This window comes from Pinus tabuliformis, chromosome 1_2 (assembly GCF_031772625.1).
Source record: "Pinus tabuliformis cultivar Carrire ecotype Pingquan chromosome 1_2, CPIR1, whole genome shotgun sequence".
Lineage (NCBI taxonomy): Eukaryota > Viridiplantae > Streptophyta > Pinopsida > Pinales > Pinaceae > Pinus > Pinus tabuliformis.
In genome coordinates this window covers 1,038,028,369-1,038,044,414 of record NC_142298.1, presented here as the reverse complement: position 1 = coordinate 1,038,044,414, position 16,046 = coordinate 1,038,028,369, and positions in this window count along the sequence as shown.

Genomic DNA, 16,046 nt, shown 5'->3' with positions numbered 1-16,046 from the left:
CGGTCTACGTGAAGCGGAGGAATTTACAGAAACGAAAGAAATAAGGGTCTAGAGAATAGCCCCTTGATTTCACCTCTATGAGGGGACGAGGGAGGGATCATGAAGGTCTCTTCGTGAAGTGCTATTCATCTAATAAGACAAGAAATTCCACAAAGACCACCTCTACCCACACCACCACTGGCTTCACCTCCATCGCCTTCAACTTCAACTGTACCACCTCCACCACCACCGTGATTCAGTATGGCGAACACAGTGAAGTTTCCTTTGTTCAAAGGCTTGGAAAATGAGGATCCAAACCAATTCTGGTTCGTAGTGAAGGCTGTATGGGAAGCTCAAGGTGTTACAGATGACCATATAAAGAAAGCAACAGTAGTTAGCGCCCTATAGGATTTCGCACTGACCTGGTATGTTAAGTACTCCAACGATAACCTGAATGCAAGAGTAGTGGACATTGAAGCAACACTAAATAGGGAATTTAGTATGCCTAAATCTGAAGTGCAGTCGATTTTCAAATTCAAAGAGATCATGATGCTACTAGGTGAGATGCCTTGGGAACTAGATTAGAGGTTGAAATGTACGATTCGTGAAGCAAATATGAATCTGACAGATGGACAACATTGCGAGTGGTTTGTAGCTTCACTACTACCACATTTAAGGAGTGCGCTATCACAACAGAAGATAAAAACTCAGGCAGAGGCCCTAGATATTTCCATGAGACTATATGAAACCCTGATGCAAGATCCTAATCTACGAGTTTAGCAGATCCACACGCAACTGAAGAATCTATGCCTTGAGATGCAAAGCTTGAAGAAGGATAGGACGGTTTGACCAGAAGTGTGCGAAGAAGTATGGTGCGTGAAATGAAAGAGTCAGGGTCATGACAAAGACCACTTATCGGTCTTCAAAAATTACCTTGCAGGAGGAGTACTAATGCCTCTAGGGCCAGAAGCTCAAAAAGGACCTAGCGCGACGCCTAATTTTTGTTGTGCTATCTCTCAAGTAGCCGAAAAGCATGCCACAAATAATTGCCACTTGTTACAAAAGTATACACAAAATTTGCAATAGTTTTTCTACAAATTTTGTAGGTCAGTGGGACATGATAAGCATACTTGTAGGAGCTATGAATTTATGATGGATAGAACGTCCACCTATAGAGTTCAGGCCAAAACGTGACCCCTTGACTAGAATGCAGGAATGGTGCGGACAAGATTTCAGGGACGTAGAAGAGGCTGAGGTGGAGGAGGAGTTGGTAGAGGTCGCGGACAGTTGATTTGCTACAATTGCGGAGGGCTAGTACACTATGCCCACGATTGCACTAATCCAACGCATCCATCGTGTAAGTATTGCACGTTGTTTGATCATGAGACAGAAGATTGTCCTATGTTGATAGCTAGGATACACAACAAAGGAGTGCTACCACCTCCCCCGACTCAGAACCTATAGATGATGAGGTTTGAGCCAAGCGAGGAAGATCCAAATGTAAATATAGTGCTCCGAACTGGAATTGTGATGGGAGAGGACAAGGGAAAACAACTTGAAGATAGTACCTGGGTTCGCAAAGGCCCAATGAAAGAAACTGAGTTCGATTTGGAGCACTCTCACGAAGCATTGATGGAAGCTAAGAAGAGATTCGCTGAAGTCTCCACTTCAGGAAGCAAAGATAAACTAGAACTGGAGATGGACTCCTCTATGCTCACTACTTTCCTGGAAACTTGTATCAAGTTACTGTGTGACAATAAGGCTGTGAAAGGGTTACAAGAACTTATCAATAGATGTGCTCGGACCATGCCAGGTGAAATTCATGTAGTCCGAAAGATCAGAAGCATAAAACAAGGATGGGGCGTGAAATGACATGACTATACAGATCAGAGAATATGAGATGGATCAAGTCATTCTAGATTTGGGTTCAGATGCGAATGTGTTACCGAAAAAAACATGGGAGGGAATGGGAAGACTTGCACTACTAAGGTCTTCAATTCAGCTAAGAATGGAAAATTAATAGAAAATCATGCCCATGGGGCGATTGCAGGAAGTAACTATGGGTATTGAGGGAGTGAGTGCATTGGCAGATTTTGAAGTAATAGAGATTGTTGATGACATCAATCACTACCCCACACTCCTGGGAATTGATTGGGCCACTGATATGAATGGGGTAATCAATTTGAAGAAGAAAAAGATGATCTTTGAGAAGAAGTCACTATGTGTAATAATACCCCTAGATCTTACTGAGCGATCGTGCTATATGGAACCAGTCCGCAACTATGAGAATGATGATGATCTGGACTGCATCTACAAGATAACATCGTGAGACCAAGATTGGGTGAATCCCACCATGGATGGGTGGATTACATGGGAGCATGAGAGTTCCTGCACTTCGGATTCCGATGAAGAAGTAGAACGATGGAAAAATCAGTTACACAAGGTTACTACGCTGAATTACAACATGATGACCCAGTCGCTACGTTGCATGTCAAAAGAAGAAAGGAATCTGCCTACTTATGATGGCTTAAATGAGGTAGATACCTTGTTGGATGCATTTGAAAGGGAGGTTCTGGAAAAGCAACGCTTCCAGGCCTTGGACTGGGTACTGCGCGCTACGCCTGCAAGATGGTGGGGTACGCATAAATAAATCTTTGATGATTGGCTCAAGTGTAGGAGAATGATGTGAACTCGATTTGGGAAGCTTAAGATGCAATTGATAGACAAGTATGATGGGCAGAATTATTCACGCACATGGATGCAGGTCTATGAAGAAAAGCCCCAACCTGAGCAGGTGTACCTATATTCCGCACTAAAGTACCTGGTCAATAAGCCTGTGTTGGGGGGGGTGAATTTGCAGATGGCTTTTATTGTTCCAAGAATATGATTTTGAAGTTGTCGTGAAGCCTGGACGATTGAACGCAGGACCAGATCACCTGTCACGCATCGAGACAAGGGAGGAACCTACTAGTTTGGAGGAAGGATTACCTGATGCACAACTCTTTGTTGTGCGCGTAGCAGATGGAAATTTCAAAGATATAATACACTTTCTAACAATTGGAACTGCATCAAAAGGAAAATCTATCTAGCAAAAGGAATTAGTGGTGTGCATGGTAGACTTCTTTGTCATTGCTGGGAATCTATACAATATGGGGAATGATGAAATACTACGAAGGTATGTACCTGAGTTTGAACGAAGCAGCATCCTCGCAGACACTCATGGGGGCACTGCGGGAGGACATTATGCAGGAAGAGAAATCACGCAGAAGATTCTCCGTGTTGGGTTGTGCTGGCCAGCACTTCATAAGGATTCAAAAGCATATTGCAAGGCATGTGATGTATGCCAAAAAATAGGTAGGCCATCGCGGAGGGACGAAATTCCTTTGAATGTACAAATTGCGTTGAAACCTTTTGAAAAGTGGGCAATAGATTTTGTAGGACCCATTAAACCTCAAGGAAAGATAGGCACGAGGTATATTATCACTGCAATAGAGTATCTAACTCATTGGGCAGAAGCGCAGCTGGTGAAGGATTGCATGGGCACGATTACCGTGAAGTTTCTATTTGAACATGTACTGACGTGATTTGGATGTTCGAAAATCTTCATGAGTGATCACAGTACACACTTCCTGAATGAGACGATCAACGCACTAACAGAGGAATTTTAGGTGTATCACCAGAAGAGCACACCTTATCACCCATAGGCTAATGGGACAGTGGAGGCATTCAATAAAGTAGTTGAAAATGAACTGACCAAGGTATGCAATGTGCAATGAAGTGATTGGAACCTACGCATACCTGCAATGTTATGGGCTTATTGAACTACATGTAAGAAACTGACAAGACAGACACCTTTTAGGCTTGTCTATGGAATGGAAGCCGTGATGCCTATGGAATACATCGTCCGTAGTCTACACATAGCAGTGCTCACAGGTATGACAGATCGCAGAGCCCTAAAGGAGAGGCTCACGCGGCTGGATGAGCTCAAAGAAGAACGAATTTTGGTTGGATTTCACCGATAGGTCCAAAAACAACGTGAAAAGGCATGGCATGATCGACACATCAAGTTGTGGACATTCAAGGTAAACTATCTGGTGTTGTTATATGATAGTCAGTTTAGTAAATTCCCAGGGAAGTTTAGGATGCACTGGTTAGGGCTGTATATTATTAAGGAGATTACCGATGGAAGCGCGATAGAACTGGTCAAGTTAAATGGAGAACCCTTTCCAGGAAAGGTGAATGGCAGTTGCTTGAAGCCATACATCGACGATCCGATGATGCGACTATAAGGAAGTAGCACAGTCTTAACACTCGAGGCATCTAAAAGGAGGCGCAGAACTATAAACTACTCTACCCAGGAACTGCGCGATGTTAGGACTGCGCGCAGTAGCGAAGTGTCATAGGGTCCTCGATAGCGCAAAGATAGTTGCGTTGGTGCGCAAGTCTACCGGAAAGTGATCGTTAAAGTCACTATTCACGATTTGATGCTTGGTTTGAAGCCAAATGGAGTAGGTAGCAGGCATTTAAGGCAAACTTTATGGGCTAGATTCTTGAAAATCTGCCGCCAATCTTGCATTAATGGATCGAATGTGGGGGAGCGATTGAATTCAAATTCAAAAGGTGCTATAAATTACAAGCGGTTGTCTAGCAAACAACACTTGGCAATATGAGAACTGAGTTGTTGCGCGCTTGAGTATTCATGCACGGAGACTTATTTGAGACTCTGAAAGTGAATTCATTGTTTGAGAAATTACCAGAGACACTGAAAGAACCGTGGAGTAGCGCTATGTCAGCAGCCAAAGAAGCCATGGACATAGGAGTAGTGATAGCCGAGGAAGCCACGCAGGAAATTGTGGAAGTGGAAGCCCCAAAGAGCATCAGAATAATCGTTGAGTTCCCTAAATCACCGCAAACACCGAGACCCAAGAAGGATAAGTAGGCCATGATCCCGGTGCACGTCTCCCCAAGAAATCCACAGAGTACCAAGCACACCTTGCAGGAAAAGGGGAAGGCTATTAATCTGGAGGTCGATGAAGAGAAGTATGAAGAAATCTTGGTGGATGAGGAGTGCGAGGATGTAGAGATGGAAGTTGAAACCCAGGGTGCAGACCCTATTACCCGGTTACCTGAATATGTGCCTCCACGCAAGGGTAAATCCAAGGTGCCAAAGGATATAGATGAGAGAAAGAGCTCTCTGCAAACTCCGTTACTCCCAGAAAATATTATTTTTGAGGGAGTGCACTTGGGATGGGTTCCCATGTTGAAATTCGAAGATTGGGACCTCGCAGACCACGAGAAGTTCCCGCATTTAGTGACTACAAAGCTAATGTGCTAGAAGATGGATGCGACGGTTGGAATGATTGAATTGGAGCCATGCAAATGGCTTAGAGGTGTCAAGAAAGTAGGGTTGCTGAACCTACTCTAGGTGTCGCATTACCACCGTGCCCCAGTGACCGTTTTCGTCATCAGGCAGTTGCTCTGCTTGGTGCATGATGGGTGCTTGTGGCTAGAGGAGCCCATCCCCATCACAGACCATCTGATTCACCAAATTACATAGCTACCTTGCTCCAGGGAGGATCCAGCAAACATTTCAGAGGGAAAAGTTGGCGAGTTGGCCTTCATAGAGGTAATGAAAAAGAAGTTTAAGTTGGAGAAGAAGAAGCAAGGGTATTCCATCTCCAGCATCAAAAACCCTACAATCAAGGTTGTGACACAAATATTGGCAGGGAAGGTGATGTGGAAGTGTCGCGCAGACGAAGTGCCTGTGCTAGTGGTTGCACTAGTGGGCAATGTGCAGAAGGGGTCCAGTTCAACAGGGCAACTACCTATGCAGTGAGTTCCTTGTGAAATGTCGCGAGGCACAAGAGAAAGGTAAAACATTTCATTATACATGGCTCCTATTGTCGATTGTACTGGTGGCATGGGAGCTACCTGAAGATAGCTAGTTCCCTTCGGTTGTGCCCAACCTTCCAGAGGCAACGATGTACACTTCGCTGTGGGCGACTAGGGACATGCAGAGGATAAAGAAGAGCAAGATATTTTGGATACTAATGGAGATGAATATCCAGATGGGGATCAATTGCAAGCCGCAGTTATCGCCCACAGTCTACAATAGTTTGCAAAGCTTTACAGAGTTCAAAGCATATTTCCACCATGTCTTCATCAGGGAGCGGAAGGAACCTATGGAGATGTGGCATGATTTATCGTATTTGGCGACTGACGATGTGATATTCACAGTCCTTGAGTCTTGGCTACCGAAGTGGTGTGCTCTAGCTGGATCTGTGGTGTAAACATAGAATTCCACCATGTAGTGCAAGAAGGAAGAGACAAAACTTTGGATGGCACAGCTGGCAGAAAAGCACAGGAAAGAAGAAGTAGTGGCTAAGGCCTAGGCAACGCGTGACGCTGTTAAGTTGGCGGAGCAGCAGAAAACAACAGAAGAAGAGCACGAAGGACAGAAGTCACCTTTTCCCAAACCAGAGATAGACATAGAACAAGGTGGCATGGACCCACAGACAACATCCACCCAACTCAAGCGTCCACGACCACGAGAGCAAACAATGCCGTGAAAGAAGACAAAGGCATCAAAGACTTATTTCGACCCAATCACCCTCACTGAGGGGGATTTGCATGATATCAGAGAAACGGTGAGGGATGTCACTGCAGAGGCCCTCCAGCAGTTTGAGGAACAACAATAGTTGGTATTGGGGGCTCTTAGGATAGAGTTGTAGGAGTTGCAGGTACGCACTCCACAGGCTGGCATAGTGTCCACCAGCCTCGCGATCAGCATTTTAGTTGCTGAGGAAATGTTGCACACAAGGGTGACCAACATGATAGTGCTACCAGATGCAGCACTTAATACATAGAAGGAGGCTAACAAGGCCACAGTCAGTGGTTTGAAAGGGGTCGGATTAAATATGACCGTGCTCCCTCAAGAGATGCTCTATCTCTTACAGGACGGAGTCACCGCAGAACTTCGAGCCAAGGAGAGCAGCGCATTGTAAGTGATGAGCAAGCAACGCATCAAAATTGAATAGTTGGGCCTGCATCACAATGATCAATCGAGCATAATCAACAGTTTATGTAGGTAATAGAGGAAGCCTGCCGAATGTGTTGGGTGTGCAGCCTGATTATCTTCTATATTCAAAGGTCTCAGCTGGCTGTATACCCTAGGAAGATTGTACACCCCTCCACACGGGGGGGTGTGGAAGGGACTTGTCCCCCCCCATGAGGGTTCAGGGTGGCCCATCCCCCCAGCTGGGGGGTCCGGGGGGAGCGCCCCTGAAGCTAAAAATAGATGTAAAATTGCCTTGTAAAAGAATAGTAATTTCTAGTCCATTTGGGTCGTTCATTAGGCGGATGATCTGATGGTAGAAATTATGTTTAGTTTAGGATTTTTTTGCCCTAGAAGGCAACCCCTCGCTATATATGAGGGAATTGTATTGTGTCTATGTAGATCTGTATTCTGAGTGAGGAAGAGAGAGGAGGTTGAGAGCGAAGAGGGAGTTACAGCGGATCTGCTGTAGGTTGTATCTCTTCAGTTTGCTGGATAATATAAAAAGAAGGACTGGTTGTTTTTCCATGGACGTAGCCCAAACTGGGTGAACCACGTATATCTATGTCTCTCTTGTTTTATACATTTTCTGTGTTTATATTTATACAATATTTTATGTGTTCCATTGCTTTGTAATATATAATTTTCTAATAGAATGGTCCTGGAGTTGGACGTTCAGCTAGAAGAACCGGTGGAGGCACGACTCCGCAAATTAGCCACAGGGGTGCGTGACGTTAGAGAAGAAATGGCCAGGGTTCAACTGGAGTTGAACCTGCAGATCGTAGAACTGTATTTGAAGGCTTAGCCTTCAACTCTGTCAGAAATCAAGGAACAACGAACCACTGCTGTTATAGTAGCAACAACGGAGGTTGACAGCGCAGTGGCAGACTGCATGCAGCTGTTCAAGAAGTCATTCGAAGTCCTAACTACCCTACAGGAGGACCTGAATGTATAGCGCCTAGAGACAGAGGCGTACGAGCTACAATAGAATTATGACAAAGTAAAAGGGACCACGCAGACAGTTTCCATTACATATAGGCTTGCAAGGATGCAACAAGAAAAGGTGGTCAATGAACAGATGGATGCCGCTTGGCATAGGGAAGCAGTCTTAAAAGTGCACCTACAGCCATGGATCGATGAGGCGTATAAAATTATAGCCTCCATTGAAGCAAAGCCTGCGCAACTGCAAGCAACTTAGCAGAGGATTCAGGGTAGCAGTTCAACAGCAACAGTCACCGAACAATGCATGAAGGAAGTTCAACAGGCAACTGCTCAGTGCCCTTCTCAAGTTGCAACGATCCAAGCAGATCTGCGAAGTCTTCGTGCTAAGATCTTTGCACTTGCAAAGTGACTCGAGAGTGATTCATGATGTTTGTGTTGGGGGCTTGTTGGGTGCAGGATCCCCCAAGGGAAGTTTGGGTCTTAGAGCCCATATTTTGGTCAAATTTTGCAATTCCAATGTAAAGAATCCGCATTTTGTGGGAGCAGAGCGCGTAGTTGTTAAAGAGTCATAGGGTTGTCCGCCCTTATTTTGATAATGTAATGTTGATTGTAAAAGATCTACCCATGGTCCGCTGACCATGGGATTGTATAAATAGAGCGAAGCTCTAAGTAGTCAAAGGCATCTAATATCTAATACAATAAGGAAGAATCAATGACGAATATGTTAGAGAGATAGATCTGAAGTGTAAGTCTAAGTTTTGGGTTGTAGTATAGGTAGAGGCTCTGCAGCTGAGTGCGCAGAGGCCTAGTAGTCCATAGCTAAGTGTGCGGACCCCTGTAGCTGAGTGCACAGAGGCCTAGTATTCCGTAGCTAAGTGCACGGACCCCTGTAGCTGAGTGCACAGGGCGAGTTGAGTCTGTAATCATCTAGAAGTATTAATAAAGAGAAGTATTCTATCATTTCTGCGTCTTTATTCCCTATTTATGCATCTGTTATATTGGGTATGAATTTCAATTCTAATGCTTATATGATGCGCAAATGTGTGTAACCGTATTGGTTAAGTGAATGCCAGTAAGAACACCTGTTTTCGTGAAGCTAACTAAGATTTGTTAATAAGATAAGTAAGATACTTAGCGTAGTTTAGGAGATATCGCAGCTCGTTGCCTTAACAGCGTGAAAGGACTTCATACCCTAGTTAGGGTTGTGCAAAAGCCAATGGTAACACCTCGTGAAGGTACTAATGGATAGAGCAGAGAGCGAAGCAACCTGCACAAAGGCAGGTATAGTTGGAATAAATCGACATCACAACCATCTCAGGGGTGCGGAAACTTGGTTCCAGCATCCCCCCATACTACTTCAGGTGATACTTTAGTCCGTACTACATGGACTGATGCTAAAAGGGCCAGTAGTGTAGGGATTTGTTTGGCTAACTAACACTAAACCTAGGTCAGGCCCCCTCAAGCCAACAAGGAGTGACAGCAGAACTAAGATATCGGGAGCAGTGCGCTCTTAGTCTAATAAGTGAGTATCGGGTGAACAATGAACAAATGTTCACCGAGAAGACATAAGCCCTAAAGGAAAGGGATACGATCTAGGTGCAGAGTGCCCAGTTGGAAGTTGCAGTTGCAGAGGCATGCATAACAGTGCTGGAGTTGCACATACCTAAGGACGCATAACTAGAGGCCAAGATCTGGAAACTCGTTGAGGGCATCCGTGATGCAAAGGCAAAGGTGGCAAGAGTTTAGTTTGAACTCAATATGAAAATCACAGAGAAACAGCTCAAGTCACAGCCTTTGACTCTACCCGAGCTCAGGGAACAATGTGGAGCTTCTATTAAGGAATGGATAGCTATTGTGGATGCCGCAATCATGGACTTCACAACTTTGTTTGAACATGCAATGGAGTTGGTGACAACCCTGTAGGAAGACCCAAACTTGCAGAAATTGAGTATAGAGATCCGAGAACTCCAAAACCAATATGACTAGGTTAGGGTGACGATGCACTCAATTGCTATAGCGCAGCGCCTCTCCAAGTTGCAGGAGGGTAAGGAACTCCTTGCATAGGTGGAAGAAGCAAAGGAAAAAGAAGTAGTGCTTAAGGCTAGGTTGGGTCTTTGGTTGGAAGAATCCTGCCAAGTCTCAACCAAAATCCAGGAGAAGTTGATGAACTTGCAGCTCACACAGCAGAAGATCAAGATGGCAGGCAAAGGACCTGCTATGGAGCATCTCGTCGAACAATTCAAGCAGGCAGCTACACAGAGCATTACTGAGGTAGCAGTTGCGCAGGAGGAGTTGGGGGATCTTCGCAACAAGATCACCATGCCAGCCGAGTGACTCGAGGGAAAATCACAACCTTTGTGTTGGGGGCCTATTGGGATGGGGTCCCCTGGGTCAATTTTGGGGTAAAAGGCCAAGTTTTTATGTAAAAAAAATGTAAAGTCTCTGTGAATTGTGGATGTGGAGCGCCTAGTTAGTTAAGAGTCAAAAAGGGTTTTTACCCTTGTTTATGTAAACTTGAGTTGGTTTTTGAAGATTGTATAAATAGGTGTGTCTTAGAGAGTCTAAGGGATATCTATGTCTTTGTCCATGGGTACGACGGAAGGAGTCTAGAGAGCTAGCACAAAGAAGTAAGTCTTAGAGGGGGAAAAGGCTCTACAACTGAGTTCATAGAGGCCTAGAGTAGTGTTTGCAGCTAAGTGTGCAGGCCACTGCAGCTGACTGCATAGGCAAGTTTTAAGTCTGTAAACCTATACTAAAGATCAATAAAGAAGATTATTGCAAAAATTCCTTTGTTTTATCTCCTTGCTTGTGTTATTTATGATTGCGATATATGTTGTGATGGATGGTGTCTTTATGAAATAATGATGTATTGATGTGTGAATTTATCGGATCCACCTTATTAACTGAACACAATTAATGTTAAGTAATTACACGAAGATCATAATACTTTACGTTATGTTTATTGAGCACTTAGGTAGATCTAAGTAAATAATGATCTAAGGACAATCTATGGTGCACGTAAGTGGCTAATTCATCTATTTAGGGTTCGCAAAAGCCAGTCATAGACCTTCGTGAAGGTCTAGAGGCCGTTCGAAGGGAATTGCAGTACCAAGCCCTAAGGGCTTATAGATATGTGTGGAGGCAGATCTAGGGCATAAAAAGACATAACACTAACCTTTGTATGCGGAAACTTGGTTCCACCATCCCCCCCATATTTCTTCGGGTGAGACTTCAGTCCATGCTATGCGGATTGATGCCAAAAGAGCCAGTAGTGTAGGGTTTTGTTTGGCGCAACTAACTCTGAACCTGGGTCAAGACCCATTAAGCCAACAATTTTAATTTTATTAGATCTACATCACACATCTTGTGCACTTCCAAATTATGAGAAAATAAATCAGAAAGGGGATCAGGGTGGGAGTGTTGACCCCAAATTTATGAGATTCCTATATATAAATTTAGATCTCCATCAATCACCAAATTATTAGAATTCATATAGAAATAGGCTGAAAATATTTCTGAAAACATGTTCCTATCTTGACACGGCCTATAAATATTCACCACCTTAAACTCCAACTGTATATTAGACACAAAAATATCAACCCCTAGGACCCCTTAAACGGCCCATGAACTCAACATTTAATAGACCTTTGGTTGACACCTATAGCTAAGTCACCAGAACAACCTCTGGCATCAACTTCTACAAAAAACCAACCCATATCTAGAGATTCCAAAATATTTACAACTATATCTTGATTTCTAAGTGTTTCTTTAAGAAAGATGACATCATTCATAACGAAACAAATGTTTGAGAGCTATTATTTTGGAGGAACTAGTTAACGCTTGACAATTGAAAGAAAGAAACATATTTAGGAACTGATGATAGGGGATTTCACTGTTCTATGTGCCCCAACTATAGATTTTTTCCTTCCAGTAGCAACGTCCTAACTAGCCTTCAATTTTTCACTAGATACATGATATTTTCTACCCCGAAGGTTTTTAGGAATTCTACCTAATTGATCCACAATCTCCAGTGAAAAATATGGTTGGGATTCTGATATTAGGTTATATCTGAAGACAATATAAGAAGATAAAGAAGAAAGCTTAGAAGTAGAGGGAGAGGGTGAAGGCTAGCTCGCCAAGTCAATGGAGATAAGGCAAGGGATGAAGCCAAATCATAAACCAGACGTTACAGGAAAAAGGACATGATAAAGGGGGTAGAGCATGTAAATCCATAGCCAAAGATAAAAATGAGCTAATAATATTTGAATTAGGGAGGGAGAATAAGCCATTATTAGATATTGGTGGGTGAAGACAAACTATATTTCATAGGGACCCAATTAATGGCATTCTCCCCACTATAATGTGGCCTCAAATATTCTTCCATCAAACTAAGCTCGACATCAACTTGCATAGGAACCCCCAAAGACTTATGTGGCTCAGTATCAAATGGGTCATTCTCCTTGTTCCTTACTTATAACCCTTCATATTTATACTTCCAAGGTTTCCTCCATGGATATGGCAGAGAATAGTCCTTTAACACATATCCCACCTTGTGACATTTGTGGCGTCTGAAAGGGATGGATTCATAATCTAGTATTTTCCTGTATAATAGCCCTCGATAGTGTAAATTTGTAGCTACCACCAAACCCTCACACATATCAAAACTGACCATAACTCAAGCTACAACCATTCTGAACGATTCTTCATATGATTTGTCTACTTCTACGATGATACCCAACTTATCCCCAATGAGATGGAAAATTTTCAGAGACCATAACTACATGGTCATGCCTAGCAACCTCACCCAGACCAGGCCTACTCCCATCTCATCACTATTAGCATAAAAAAAAGGGCTCCATCTCTTTAGAAAATATAGAGCCGACTCTATACACAATTTCTTTCTCAACACCCTTGAAGAAACTTCGACTAAAACAAATCTAAACACAAACAATCCTCTAACAAGGGTTCTGACCTCTAACAAGATTGAAAGGTACTTTTCCTAGACCACCTTTACCCACTCCCACAACTTTTCCATAGTGAACACTCTACCATGAACTCGACCAACCAAAACCCTCTTAGCAGTGTTCATGGTGTTCCAAAACTATTCTCCTTCTCCCAGAGTCAATTTCTCCTCTTTCAATTTAACCCTTGTAAACCTAACTTTCTTATGTTTCTTCTCAGACCTTGACATGACGTCTAGACTAAGATTTTTTATAAGGGTTTTCATTAATCATGAAGGCCCCTCACTACCTCCAATAAAAGTGACAATATTTTTGACCTCGCTAGTTCCACTATTTGGGGGACATTGAAATAAAACCCCCACTTGCACCCACAAAATACTTGTATTGAAATCCCATGCAAAACCATAGAAATGGATGAACCCTAGGCTTCCTTCCTCAGCAACACCCACATGCCCATCGATATATTGTGCCTGAGAATCAATACTGTCCACCACTATAATCTTATAGATGGAAGGGAAACTCCAAAAAATATTTACTCCCTCCCATAAAGAACTCTCAGGCCACAAGCCACCAAGAGACAAAAAACCCCCAAGACAATTTGGCGTAGCCTCTAAACCACCCCCCACTTTACTTGACAAATAAAAATCATTAACAAACCCATGAGCGAGTCTTATTTCCAAAATGTCTGAGCGAATACTGAGGAATTGGTCTGAAAATGCCAATTAACATCGACCTAAAAATCATACTAAGTTTGACTCCTCTAGTCCTAAAAATGACTCTATGTGTGCCATAGATTTTACCACTTGTAGAAGACAAAGTAAATCCTTCTGAAGCTATTGGAACCAATTCCAGAGTTGGAAGGGAAGAAAATATCCTAAGATATGGGGTGGTAGGGTGTCTACCTAGGCTCCAAAGTAGCGGGATGAGGTGGTGACTTTGTCTAAAAGGATACACTCGTGTAAGGGTCAGCGGAATAGTCCAACACATCCTCCAACCCCTGCATCCTCCTTTTCCAAAAATTGTAAACCATAGCAACTACAACGTAATGAAAACCTCATACTTTCAACCGCATTGAAAATCAGGTTAACTACCAATGTCGAGTGGTATCAAACCCACAAACTGTCGATCTCGACATAAGACTTAGCTACGTCAAGCTATGGCCTTTATACTAACAACTATTGCAGAATTTTATTTAGAGAATGTAGTCCTTGAAATTGTAGATCTTACAACAACAAAGTTATTTCCCAAAATGTTTTAAAGTTTTGGTGTATTACATACACCTCCTTATAAATTCCCTTTCATATTATTTTAATATTTCATTTTGAATTTCTTATTTGTGTATGCTCTTAGCTATTTTCCTTATGCAAGCTAGGTAAATCAAGAATATACTAGAAACTCTTTTCTTTTCTACATATTCTCTTAGCCTTACACTTTTATTGATATTGACAAGTCTAAAACAAAGATAAAAATTGCATTTTCTTGGTAGGTTAATTGAGATCTAACCTTGAACTATAATATCTCAATTTTATTGAGGAATTTTCTTATTTTCTTTGTTTTGATATGCGAATGTGTTGAAACTTTTTGCGGGCCAAAAAAGGGTTCTAGAAGTAAGCACATCATTTGAAGACTAAAAAATTTAAATATATCTTTTTAACATTGACTATATTTTTTATAATAACTCACTTGGTTTAAATTACCATATTAAAATCATGTATTTGATTTCAAACCTTTGTTTTCCTCAGGTTACCTTTTGGAAAAGAGCATATAACTTTAATTTATAAAATAAATCTATTGTAGAATGCATTCCACTTACATCTAAAAGTGGATAACTTATATAACAAGGGAGCCACTGTCGTAGCGGTAGTCCCTGTCAGGGTTGAGAAACTCGCTTGTAACTGCAACCCTTTTACAATTTACAAAATGCATAAATAATGGGATTCCTTAATACAATTAAATTATAAATTAGCTTTATTCTAAATTTCCTTACATTTTCTTCTGAAATAAATAAATAAAATAACATACGGGCTAGTCATGAGGCATTTGAGGCAGGAATTGTGTGCATGATAAAGGTTACACTGACTCTGAGAATTTTCCCATGAATGAAGAGTTCCAGAAAGCATCTTAGGTAACATTGAACTAAATGTTTGATCTCCATGCTATGAACAACTAGGTAGTTACGTTAGAACACGATTAGTACTAAAACAAAATCTGCCCAATCAAAACCATCCAAAAACCAAAATCATAGGCTATGTTTATATTTGATCTCCATGCTATGAACAACTGGGTATTTTATAATCTATGCACAAGGATGCTTGTGATCTGATAATTCTATAATGATCCTGAAATACTTGCAGAAGACTTACAAGCCAATCAAAATAAAAAATGAGGTGATTTAATCCGTTATGCCCTGTACCAAATTCTGCTTCTACCTATATTTTTTGTTTTCTCACTGGATTGAGCTTTTACTCTCGATTAGATGATGATCCTGTAGATTTAATTTGCTTGCACAGCCTTTTCGTGTTAATGTGCATAATATCTACGATCTTCAAGGTTCCAGACCTACATACAAGGAAGTTGCGAAGTTACCCAACAAGGTCCTATTGTGGTGTGGTATGCTCATTCTTTCCTCTTAATTTTATATACATTGAATATGCAATGTCACAGTTCCAGGTTTATAAAGGATCTCATCCCACCAAAGTAAGGAACCATCTCTAGATTTCATTGCAAGTGAAAATATGATAACACTAGACTATGATCATAATATTAGCGTGATATTTTGCAGGAACCAGAACATGCAACCTTGTAAGACATTTGAAGAACAGCTTGCTCCCTGCAATAGTTTCTACCCCTACACCTGGATACATGGTTTGTAATTTTCTTATTAATTATGCAATGACAAAGCATTTTAAGTAACATATATATGGAGGAGCTTCTACATATTTATTTGGGGTGTAGTTTGGTATAGGCATATACTTCTCAGATGCTGCTGCAAAACCAGCACAATATGGATTCCATGGCTTGGAAAAACCACAAGGGTTTCTTATACTTGTAGTGGCATCACTGGGAGAGAAAGTTATTGAAATGTCCAAGTGCCCAGAGGTACTGAAATT